General features: G+C 31.9%; 1 protein-coding gene across 1 annotated transcript in view; it reads right to left on the bottom strand.

The window, feature by feature from the left end:
• The window catches only part of LOC114331966 (putative thiamine transporter SLC35F3), a 222,876-nt gene that overhangs the window by 18,106 nt on the left and 191,980 nt on the right, over positions 1-12,790 (bottom strand). The gene's annotated exons all lie outside the window — the stretch shown is intronic.

The following is a 12,790-nucleotide window of genomic DNA, read 5'->3' as shown; positions in this document are numbered from 1 at the left end:
TTGTTTAAATAAAAAAAAAACGATTTTAATGGAAATTGCTGAAATTCTCTCGTTTTTTACAATGTAAAAACTTGGAACTTTTACGGATTATAGCTAATGATATGAACTATACATAATTTCACTTTTTACGTTAATTGTTTACGTTATGCTTCATAAATAAACAATAAAGTTTCAAATTTTTTGCCGATTCCGACTACTTTTCATGTTAGTACATCATTATGTTTTATACATATTTTAATAAACATAACGATATATTTTAATGTTTGAAAAGTGTAAGACTAAAAAGTAAAAAATAAAAAATACAAAAAACAATATTTTTAAGAAACGCTTTTCTTTAGTTACGAGTGACTAAAATTAAAAATAGTATAAAAAAAATCAACCAAAAAGCAAAAAATTAAAAAAATTGAAAAAATCTGACACATTCGTTAAAGAAAAGCGTGGGGCGAAAACCGTTTATTCGATGAAGACGCACCACGCTTTTCTTTGACGAATGTGTTAGATTTTTTCAATTTTTTTGCCTTTTGGTTGATTTTTTTTATACTATTTTTAATTTTAGTCACTCGTAACTAAAGAAAAGCGTTTCTTAAATTTTTTTTTTATATTTTTTTATTCTCCTTGTAACTTAAAAATGATAAGAGATACGAAAAAAGATATAATACAAAAATGTAGAGTTTTTTTAGATAATAATTTCGTTTTATTTTTTACTACTGTATCTGTTATAATTTTCAAGTTACATGTAGAAAAAGGAAGATTTTTAAGAAAATTTAAAAATATGCTCTATAATCTGATCTTATTTTTTTCAAAAACCATTCATTTTAAACTTGTCCAACTTTTGAACATAGAAATAACATTATAAAAAGGTATTGTAGACGGAAAATGATGCATTTACATTCTGGTGGATGGGGGTTAAAATTACTTCTCATTTTCTCTTAAAATACATTTTCAATGATCTTAAAATACAGTTATCAATTTTCTTTTCAAGATATCTCGCTTAGTTTGAATGAAATTTACCTTTAATAGTGTTGATTTTAAAGGTCTTTTCAAGCACTACAAAAAGTATTGGTAGCATTATACGCATAAAATCGACGGTTTCTCTGTTATTTCAAGTTGAATACACCAATTTGAGCATGTAGCAAAAAACAAAATTTTTCACCTACCATATCTCTTTTTGTATTATAATTAGAAGATTTATGAAGGCAAGTGTGTCTTTGTTTTTTTATAACCTACAAAAATGTTTTATACAGTTTTTTTTAGTTAGATGCATATTTTTTAAGGTATTGGAAAAAACCGTTCGAAAAGGTGTTATGTTTCAACGAAAACGGCAAATTTTCAACCAGGAATAACTCAAAAAGTATTGAGTTTTCAAAAAAAATTATAGAACAGTTTTTGCTTAGAATTAGGTTCTCTAGCGAATTCCGTGGATATCTTACCAAAAAATTTTCCACCCCTGAGAAGGGGTGGGAACCACCCCAAGAGAAAAACACACATCGGCATAGGCTGGCCTTTGAATTAGGAGAAAAGTAGAGGCTAGGCCCAAAATTTCATTAAAATCCATGCAGTAGGATAGAATTAGGGGGTAATATCCTATTCTTGCTCCCATTGGCTGGCGTATTAGGAGATAAAGTAAATCAGTCTGACGCTTAAGAACATGCGAAAATAAATAGACAAAGAAGTATGTATCATCTGTATACGAAATTAATTACCTTTAAAAATCAAACAACTAGAAATAATAATAGAAAACTCTTTTTACTAGAATTCTTTTTTGTTATGTTTTAATCCCCATTAAAGGAGATAAGATACTAAAACCATTAATTATTATCATACTCTGGGCTAATTAGCAAAATACAGCAATTTTATTGCTGGAATCGAATCTTATTATTGTATGTATTAATAATATAGATATGCAAAGTCCGCAGATAGTGTGCTACTTTTTTTATAAACAAAATGGCTCCCGAAAATCGTGTTTTTTCAATTTTTGCTCTATAACTCCAAAGATTTTAATTTTACACCAAAAATACTCAAATAAAAATTCACCGAAATTAAATTCTACATAGAGACGTGTTTTTCCCGATTCATTTCCACGAAAACTTTCCCCGGAAAAAGCGGGTTTTTCCAACAAAATCTTTAATTTTCAACTAAAATTTTAGATAAGTAATTGTTAATCAATTGTTAATCAATAATTAAATAACTTGGTAATGTAAAAGCGTGGTAGCGGGTAGGTACCCCTCTATGATCCCGATAGAGAGCAGACTTACTTCAGGGATTTAGCGCCCCTGCCCACGCGAGCTCCTGGTTTTTTCCTCCATTTCCTATTTAGAGGTAACCAGGCCCCAACCTCCGTATTATCCTATCCAAACCCCAAATTCCTTCCCTAATATCCCCTCCCATCCACCAACCCGTCTGGCCAGCGTGGTGGGTTATGGCCAAAACCTCCACAAATCAAAAATGTCGGTTTCAACAGATATACGGAAGATACCCCAGGTGGGTAGGAAGTTTATTCCACAGTCCCACACCGAAATAACGGTCTGCCTCGAGGATTCTGGGGGAGGCAAGTCGACATTGAAAAAGAAGAACAACAAACAACTCCATATAGCAACTTACAACATCCGTTCCATGGCAAAAGACGAAAAACTCTACGAACTAGAAGAGGAATTAGGGAATATGAATTGGGATATAATGGGACTATCAGAAGTTAAAAGAAGAGGTGAAGGGTATGTGGACTTACATTCAGGCAACAGGCTCTATTATAAAGGCAATGAAGACTATACATACGGTGGAGTAGGTTTCTTAATCAACAAGAAGAGAAAATCACAAATTCAAATAATTGACAGCATCTCAGACAGGGTTACATACATGATTTTAAAACTAAATCCAAAAACCAAATTAAAGATTGTGCAAGTTTATGCTCCAACTGAAAAGGCAACTGATGAAGAAATAAATACTTTTTACGAAGATCTTAAAAAAGCTATAGACACCAACAGAGAATCCAAAATAATAATAATGGGAGATTTTAACGCCAAAATTGGAAGTAAGATTGAAGACTCTGAAAGCAAGATTGGAAATTTTGGATTCGGCACAAGAAACACAAGGGGAGAAAAACTTATGGAATTTCTGGAACAAGAAAACATGTATATTATGAATACCTTCTACAAAAAGAAACCTAACAGAAAGTGGACATGGGTTGCAACCACCAAAAATGAAATAGACTATTTTCTCTCAAACAACAAAAGAATATTCGAAGACGTAACAACAATAAACAACGTAACAACGGGTAGTGACCATCGTATAGTTAGAGCAAAAATAAATATTAACATGAAAGAAGAGAGGAAAAGAATATTTAAAAAAACAACGCGAATAGATGCCTTTAAAGTAAAAACAAATGAAGAGCAATTCCGAGAGGTCTTAGCGGATAAGTTCAAATATGATCCTTCACATAATCAAGATGAAATTGACGAAATTAACAAAAACATCAATAAGAACCTTCTTGAAGCCGGACTACAGGTCGCAAAGAAAACAAGTACTAAAGAAGACAAAATAAGCAACGAAACTAAACAACTGATGACGGAAAGACGACAACTACTAACGCAAAACAAACGCCATACTCAAGAATACATAGAACTTAATAAAACAATTAGAAAAGAACTAAAACGCGACTTACAAAAATGGAACAAGAACTTAATAGAGCGAGTCATTGAAAACAACAGAGGCTTAAAATGTCTAAGACCCGCATTGGGTGTTCAAAAAATCATTAAAATTAAAGACGCCAATAGTAAGGAAGAGAAGGACAAATATAAAATAACAAAAATAGTCGAAAACTTCTACAAAAGCTTGTACCGCTCGCAAAGCCAGCCTAATGAATCAACAAAGGAGAACGTCAAAAGAAAAATAAAAAACGTGGGATCAGAAGTACTACCAAATATAAAGGGATTCGAAATAGAAAGAGCTTTAAAATAACTAAAAAATAATAAAGCTCCAGGACAGGACGGTATAATTGCCGAGCTCTTGAAAACAAGCAAGACAGTAACAATCCCTATACTAACAGAGCTATTTAATAAATGTCTCCATAATAGCAAGATCCCTAAAGACTGCAACGAAAGTCTAGTAATACTTTTACACAAAAAAGGGGAAAAATGTGACCTACAGAATTACAGACCGATATCGTTGCTCAGTCAAGTATACAAACTATTCATGAGAATTATTAACAACCGGTTGACCTACAAAATGGACAATTACCAACCAGTGGAACAGGCTGGCTTCCGCAAAGGATATAGTACATCAGACCATCTGCTGACAATGAGAACATTGATAGAGAAGGCAAATGAATACCAACTACCCGTATTTCTTGCCTTCGTAGACTATGAAAAGGCGTTTGATAGTATCGAGATGTGGGCCATAGAACAAGCTATTAATAATTGTAGAATAGATTCGAGATATAGACAACTAATACATAATATATATGAAAATGCAACTATGATAGTACAACTAGACGAAAATACAAATCCCATCCTTATTAAGAGAGGCGTGAGACAAGGAGACGTAATATCGCCAAAGCTTTTCAACCTAACACTAGAAGACGTCTTCAAAACGACAAATTGGTCAACCTATGGCATTAACGTTAATGGCAAGAAGCTAAATCACCTCAGATTCGCTGACGACATTGTGATTATAGCGAGCTCATTCGAGGAACTGCAAATTATGATAGAGGAACTCGCAGGCAGCTCCCAATACGTCGGTCTAAAAATGAACATGAAGAAAACAAAAATAATGACAAACACAGATGACCCCAGACGCATAACTATAAATGGCAGTGAGATAGAAAAAGTCCAGGAATATATCTACCTAGGCCAAATCCTGAAACTTGACAAAGAAAACCAAAGTGCGGAAATTAATAGGAGAGCAAGACTAGCATGGGCAGGATTTGGAAAACTTGGTTGGATACTTAAGAACCGCAAAATACATCAATATTTGAGGACCAAAGTGTTCAACCAGTGCATCCTTCCTATCATGACATATGGGTGTCAAACCTGGACCCTAACCAAGGCAAATATGAATAAACTAGCTACAACAGAAAGAGCTATGGAAAGAGCAATGTTAGGTATACGACTGTCAGATAAAAAGAGGAGCGACTGGGTAAGATCAAAAACAAAAGTCGAGGACATAACAACAAAAGTTGCCAAACTTAAATGGAGCTTTGCAGGCCACACTGTTAGACAAAAAGACCAACGTTGGAATGCCACGATACAACATTGGAGACCTTACCAAAGTAAACGACCGAGAGGAAGACCACAGATGAGATGGGTTGATGATATTAAAAGAGTAGCCGGAACGAATTGGAAATATGTTGCTCAGGATAGAGACCGATGGAAGGAGTTGGGAGAGGCCTATGTCCAAACGTGGACGATAGAAGACTAAGAAGAAGAAGAATGTAAAAGCCCTTTTCGCATAGATTATAATTCCAGAAGCCGATGGAAATTGAATGAACCGTTTAGCAACAATTGAATTCTTAATTAAAAATTTACGGTCGCTATAATAACGACAATAATTATGGTGCATAAAAATAACTATAATTTTTTCATAAAAATACACTATACCTATCTAATGTACTTTACAGAATTAAAATTGGAATATTCAAGGGGCCTCAGGAATATTTTAAAATTATAAACAATTTTTTGGCTTATAAAGAAATATAATATCTCGGGAAATATTAAACTAAATTAAATTATGAAAGCGGCATTCGAAAATAAGCGGCAGGACGCTTCTTTTAATAGAAAACACGTTTAATTATTACGAGTGGTTCCTGAGATACAACCGGTCAAATTTGACCGGAATTTACGGCAAAGATATAAACAATGGGATCATAATTTTCAAAACATCACCTTTTTGTTTTTCTCCTCCTTCTCCACACCAATTTTCATATCTTTAAAATACTTATAACATATATTATTACAATAAAAACTATCGATAATACGTGTGAAAATTGCCAAAAATGAGAAAATTCCAATCAAAAATTAGGTTGGAGAAAATGTAACCCTCAAAGTTCAAAATCGGTATACGTTAAAAAAATGCATTTTCTCGGCTTCCCATGGAGCAATTTCCTTCATTCTTTTTTTGTTCCCTAATAACTCGAGTAGAGCCATCGAACTAACGCATTATTAAATGTCAAACTTGCTTTTTTTTGTTATAATAGATTAATTTATTTATAAGAACAGAAAACTACATATTTTTTCCAGTTGTAGGCTTTTTTTTTAGATAAACTTGCTACAAGTGTACCTTTTAAAGTTAAAAACATAAATATTCTCATTTGAAAGCTGTATACTTATTTAAACAATTTCTATTTAAACAAATTAAAATTTTGTGTTATAATAAATAAATTAATTTATTATAACAAAACAAAAGCAAGTTTGACATTTAATAATGCGTTATTTCGATGGCTCTACTCGAGTTACTTGGGAACAAAAAAAGAATGAAGGAAATTGCTCCATGGGAAGCCGAGAAAATGCATTTTTTAACGTATACTGATTTTGAACTTTGAGTGTTACATTTTCTCCAACCTAATTTTTGATTGAAATTTTGCTATTTTTGGCAATTTTCACACGTATTATCGATAGTTTTTATTATAATAATGTATATTATGAGTATTTTAAGGATATGATAATTGGTGCGGAGAAATAGGACAAAAATAAAAAGGTGATGGTTTGAAAATTATCATCCTATTATTTATATCTTTGTCGTAAATTCCGGTCAACTTTGACCGGTTGTATCTCAGGAACTGCTCATCATAATTAAACGTTTTTTCTTTTAAAAGAAGCATCCTGCCGCTGTTTTTAGAGTACCGTTTTTACAATTTAATTTGGTTTAATATTTACCGAGATATTCTATTTGTTTATAAGCCAAAAATTTTTTTATAAATTTAAAATATTCCTGAGGCCGCTTAAATAGTCCAATTTCAATTCTGTAAAGTATATTAGATAGGTATAGTGTCTTTTTATGAAAAAATCATAGTTATTCTTATGCACCATAATTATTGTCGTTATTATAGCGACCGTAAATTTTTAATTAACAATTCAGTTTTTGCTAAACGGTTCATTTAATTTCTGTCAGCTTCTGGAATTTTAATCTATACAAAAAGGGCTTTTACATTACCAAGTTATTTAATTATTAATTAACAATTACTTATCTAAAATTGTAGTTGAAAATTAAAGATTTTGTTGGAAAAACCCGCTTTTCCTGGGGAAATTTTTCGTCGAAGTTAATCGAAAAAAACACGTCTCTATGCAGAATTTAATTGCGGTGAATTTTTATTTGGGTATTTTTGGTGTAAAGTTAAAATCTTTGGAGTTATAGAGCAAAAATTGAAAAAAACACGATTTTCGGGCGCCATTTTGTTTATAAAAAAAGTAGCACACTATCTGCGGACTTTGCATACCTATATTATTAATATATACTTTTACCAAAAATGGCCTAATCTCCGATAATCAGCCCAGACTATCACTCAAATTTATCAACTACATCGTCTCACTGTAGGAAAGCTGGAATACTTGGAGGCGTTTCAAAACACCTCTTATTAAATATTAAATTTTAGCCATTTCCCCCATTCCTCTTTCGTATTCAATTCCGCCATTCAATCTGAACATACCTTAGGGGCTAATTTTCTTAAATTGTTCATAAGATTCCGCTAAGAGTACGTTTTGTTTTTTATTTATCGAGGCGTTAAGCATTAAAGATGAAAATATACAACTTGAATAAAAATTCTAGTGTTTTTTTATTTATCAAGGTTATCTATGAAGCTATATTTACTGGACAAATACATAAATATATAGAAAGAGAGATAGAAAAAGCATGCACAGCGTAAGCAAACTCGAAGACTACTACAGATGTTTTACTCTGAAACGTTTTTTATTAAAAATAGCAACTGACAAACGTTATTTACAGTATATTGTTGTTAGTTGCTATAGGTGTAGGTACCGTGTAAAAAAGGTTACAGTATATATTTCTACATTCACTTAGACTGTTTTTTGTCAAAAATTCTTTTGTCTAAAATTCACCATTCCCTTAGGATGATGAGGACTTCCTCCAAGGAAGTAAATATTTTCCCAAGACACTCTTTGACACAGGTAGCAAATCTTTGTTGTTACATAACGTCCATTTAGAGAGGTTCTCTCTTGACCAGCAACCCCCTAGTTGAGAATTTTGGGTTGCCATGAAGTAAATCACCTTGAAATTAAACATCCTATAAAATTATCAGCAACAATGTAATATACGATCAATTTTATAACATTTCATCCATGTATTTAGTGGCTTTAAACATGTGTATACGCACTAAAGATGGAATTTTTATTCCGAAAAAGTTCTGTGATCTATATAGCCAACTACAGGACATTCAATTCCTTGTGGATTATTTAGCATAAACTTTTTAATCGGTAAATGCTTCAGTTTGATAATATAAGCCTTGTAAGCCCAATAGTGTACGCATAATAAGGTTGTAAATAAAAGCTTTTTATATAAACAATTTCAATTCTGCAGTAACTGTGAAACTTTTTATCCCTTGAACGTTTCAAAAATTAATATACTACTCTAATACTAAAAAGAGTTTAAAAATAAGGAAGAGAAATATAAAAAACTACACAGTTATTCTTTTGCAATATGAAAAATACCTTTGCAATTTAATTTAATTAAAATTTGCGCCCTTATTAATCAAAATTCAGAGTTGGCGCAAGGATATAAAATGATCGTTAATTCGAGACGAATCTATTCACGTAAATTTTATTTCATTTAAGTGACATTATACTTTCCGTACGATGTGTGGTGTCCTTTCCCCGAAAATTAAAAACTTGTGTCACCCACTTATAATCTATCTAAATTAAACTAATTTGGCTAGTCCAATATATTTATTGTAATCTTGAGAACTGTATATTATTAAAACTATAAAAACTGCTATAGAAAGGGGTATTTTTCATAATATAACAAAAGAAGAACAATGATACTAATAAGGCATACGAGAAATATCAGCTTTTATATTAAGAGATATCTCAACTATTATGAGAGATATCTTATAAATGAATATTATGAATGTTACGAGAGATATCTTATGTTGCCTTAAAGTTAATCTTATAACATCAACCTAGTATCCTTTAAATTTTTTAGATGTTAACATCACAATCATGTGACCCTAACATTTCTATGAACAAGAAAGTGGGTTAGTTTCAACTACGAGTGGAATATTCCACTGATGTTGGTCTGATAAGACCGAAAACATTCCCTGGGATTTTCCTGGGATGTTCCCTTTTTTATTATTATTGTGGTGCCATTAGTTTCAATGGAATACTCTTGAAATTACTACCCTTTACTTTTAAGTTTATTGCAAATCAACAAATTGTGTAAAGTGACGTAGTTATGTTTATAAAACGATGACAAGTGACATTTCTCGTAGTACCCTTAAAAAATAACTACAAACATAGACATAATAAGAATAGACTAGGTAAGGTACGAACCGTTCTGTGGATAGAGGTATAACGCCAATATTCACTAGTTATATTTGCTTGTCAAGTTATCTGTTTATCACTAGAGTGGTGTAGCCATCTTTGTTTGTCATACTCAAGAATCGCACGGTAAAGACCATAGACATAAATATAAATATACTGAGCAGTATTATTTATATTTATGTCCATGGGTCTCATGGGTCCTGCTTCACTCTTACACATAGTAAAGCTGCAACAGTATCATTTAAGTCGTTCTCCCTAACGTGCCTATACCTCCACTTCTCAATATAATGTGCTAGAAAGAGATAGTATCAATGAATCAAAGAGATCTTTCTAACTTGTCTCGAGTAACTACGTGAGGGTTTAGGCACGTTAGGGGAGGACGACTTAAATGATACTGTTGCAGCTTTTATATGTGTAAGAGTGATGAAGAACCCACAAGACAAACAAGATAGTGTCGTCACTTCGCTCTATGCTATTTTTATATTTAAGTCTATGGTAAAGAGAGATAGATAGACCACCGATCGACTGCTCGCGTGCTACAATATATTCTTCTTCTTCCATTTGTTTGATCGGCCTTAGCTACCAGGGCTATCCGGACAGTCTACACTATTTTGATCACCTTGTCTATTCTTATCATGTCTATGACTACAAATAGAGATAAATCACTCACATTATTCACATGTGGCTTTGGCGGCGTGATCGAGAGGATGTCAGGTACTCGGGGAGGAACGATGGCCTTCTCGACATCGACAGAAGAACTGATGGCTTTAGGGGTGGTACAGAAGGAGAGGGATGGTGGTACCATGGTGTGTTGGATGGATTTTGTGTGGTGGTGGTGATTTTTAGTTTGAAGAATGTTAATTTCGTCCACACAAACGAGCGACAAACAAGAGTTGGAACAACAAACACATAATAAGGTTTATTACTAAATACTAAGATATGAGTACAGGGTGATTATGAGTGAGACGGTGATTATGAGTGGTGTGTGTACACTGTACAGAGTGGTACAAATAAATTCAACAAAAACATTTAGGTTAATATTGTAACTAATAACTAGTTAATTTTATTCATTGTAACGATACAAAAACTTCACTTAAAATTCCACTTAATTCAGAAAGCAGTAACTTAATTTGTTGCGTCTTAAATTTATTTATTCCAACGAAACTCTTTTATAAACATCTTTATAACCTCCGAAGTAAAAAACACGTATTTGTTTACAATATAAACCTTGAGAGGAAATAAAATAACATCCGATATTTATCATAGTTCAAATTGCGTCCCTTACTTTTTTTCTATTGGCTGAATTAAATCGTTCGATCGGCAAAGCTGAATTCCAATTCCTGGTTTGTCGAAGTGGGGAATCAGATACAAGGTCCGTTAATGCGGTATTTGATGTTTGAAATATTTTTTTGTATCTTTGGCAGTAGATATGGTTTGTGATAGTAAGCAGTCAATAAAGTTATACGAAGTAATAAAATATTGGCAAGTTATTCTTCAAAGATCTAGTTCTAGTATACCGGTTATAAAGTTTTGTTTGCTGGTTACAGAGTTTGTGATAAAAGCAGGACAAACTATAAGTTACTTATAATATTTCTTGTTCCGTTTTTCGTTTTGATGAAACACATTAATAGAAGTTGAATATTGCTATAAGGAGGTCAATAAAAAAGGAAAATATAATTGTCTATACAATTGATTGAGAAGAAGATTAAAGAACAGCGACGTCTGAAAAGGGAAAAGCTAAGGAAGAAGAAATCCTGATGATATCCAATATCCGATATAAGAGGAACGTAAAGATGAAAGAAACATATTAAGCGGATATTGAAAATTACTCCTGCGAAAAAAAAAAACAGATACCTAAGGTACCTAAGCTTTTGAAAGAAAAATGATAAAACAATAAAATCCTATTTTTTATGAAATATGTAGAATCCACAACAAGAAACACAAAAAACAGCTAACCAATTAGCCCAATATAGTTTTAAAAAGTTCGAAATAAGCTCTTGTGGAAATATAATAAGAAAGCATGTACACTAACCTAAAAAAATCGGTGTGTAGAAATACGAATTAAATTAAATTAAGTTAAATTAAATACTTTATTTCCTTTTTTTGACAAATTTCGCGGTGTGCAAGTACTTGAAAGGGATAAGCGAAACGATCGTGCGCGAATAGCGGAGAAATATTGCAACTTTCTCAAATAATTGTCAGTTGAAATTGTCAAATTGACGTACATTTCATACCTACTGTCGTTGAAGAAAAAAAATTATATATTGCTCCTCAATAATGATATGATATGCTATTATTATATAAAGGTAAATTTAATTAATTGTATTTTGCTTGCAGTACTGCATTCTAATAACTTATTTTATTTACTACATACAATTGTTTACGTTTTAATAACATAACCTGAATTTTATTTCTTCATCTTATTATTTTTTTGGACTATGGCCTTGACAATTATCCAGTAACCAGGACTAATATAATTGGCCAATATAATTAAAAGTGCGAATAAAGTTGCAGAGCGTAGAAACCAGGTGTCGCTTTGCCGAACTTGCATGGTCCCAATAGGATCAGTAACAGTTTAGAAAACAAAATTAGTAAATATAAATGTAAATCTAAAATTACGCTAAACCTAAGATTACAAGACAAACACAAATAGAAAATGTAAGCATATACTATAACTAGCATATACTTAAAATAATGTCAACTACTAAAATATTCATCAACAGAATAAAACGTATTCTGCAATAAAAAATCTTTTAAAATTAATTTAAATATTTTCATATTCTTACATTTTTTTTATTGGCTCGGGTAACTTATTATATATTCTTTGACTTATTATTGCAGGTGAGTAAAAATGCATATTTCCTTTAGAAAAAGGCACATGTAATTTTTGATCCTGCCTTGTATTTATGTTGTGAATTTGACTATGTATTAGTTTTAAATTTCTCAAGATTTGAATCAATAAAAACACAAACTTCAAAAATATATAAGCACGGCACAGTTAATGGTTTATATCTAGTAAAATAACTCTTACAGCTAGTTATTCGAGAAATATCAGCAATACAACGGATTATTCTCTTTTGAGATAGAAAGACTTCACTGAATTTACAAGACGTACCCCAAAATACTATGCCATACCGTAAACGAGACTCACCTGAGCATAATACAGCATAATTAGTTGTTTTTTACTTAGTATATCTTTGAGGTTTCGAAGTAGGTAGCATGCTGAGTTTATTTTGCAAATAATATCATCACATTGCCTTTTCCAATTGAGACATTCATCAACATACAAACCCAAACCCTTTAGGCAT

This window comes from Diabrotica virgifera, chromosome 6 (genome assembly GCF_917563875.1).
Source record: "Diabrotica virgifera virgifera chromosome 6, PGI_DIABVI_V3a".
In the NCBI taxonomy this organism is placed as follows: Eukaryota; Metazoa; Arthropoda; class Insecta; order Coleoptera; family Chrysomelidae; genus Diabrotica; species Diabrotica virgifera.
This window is presented reverse-complemented; position numbering and strand designations above follow the sequence as displayed.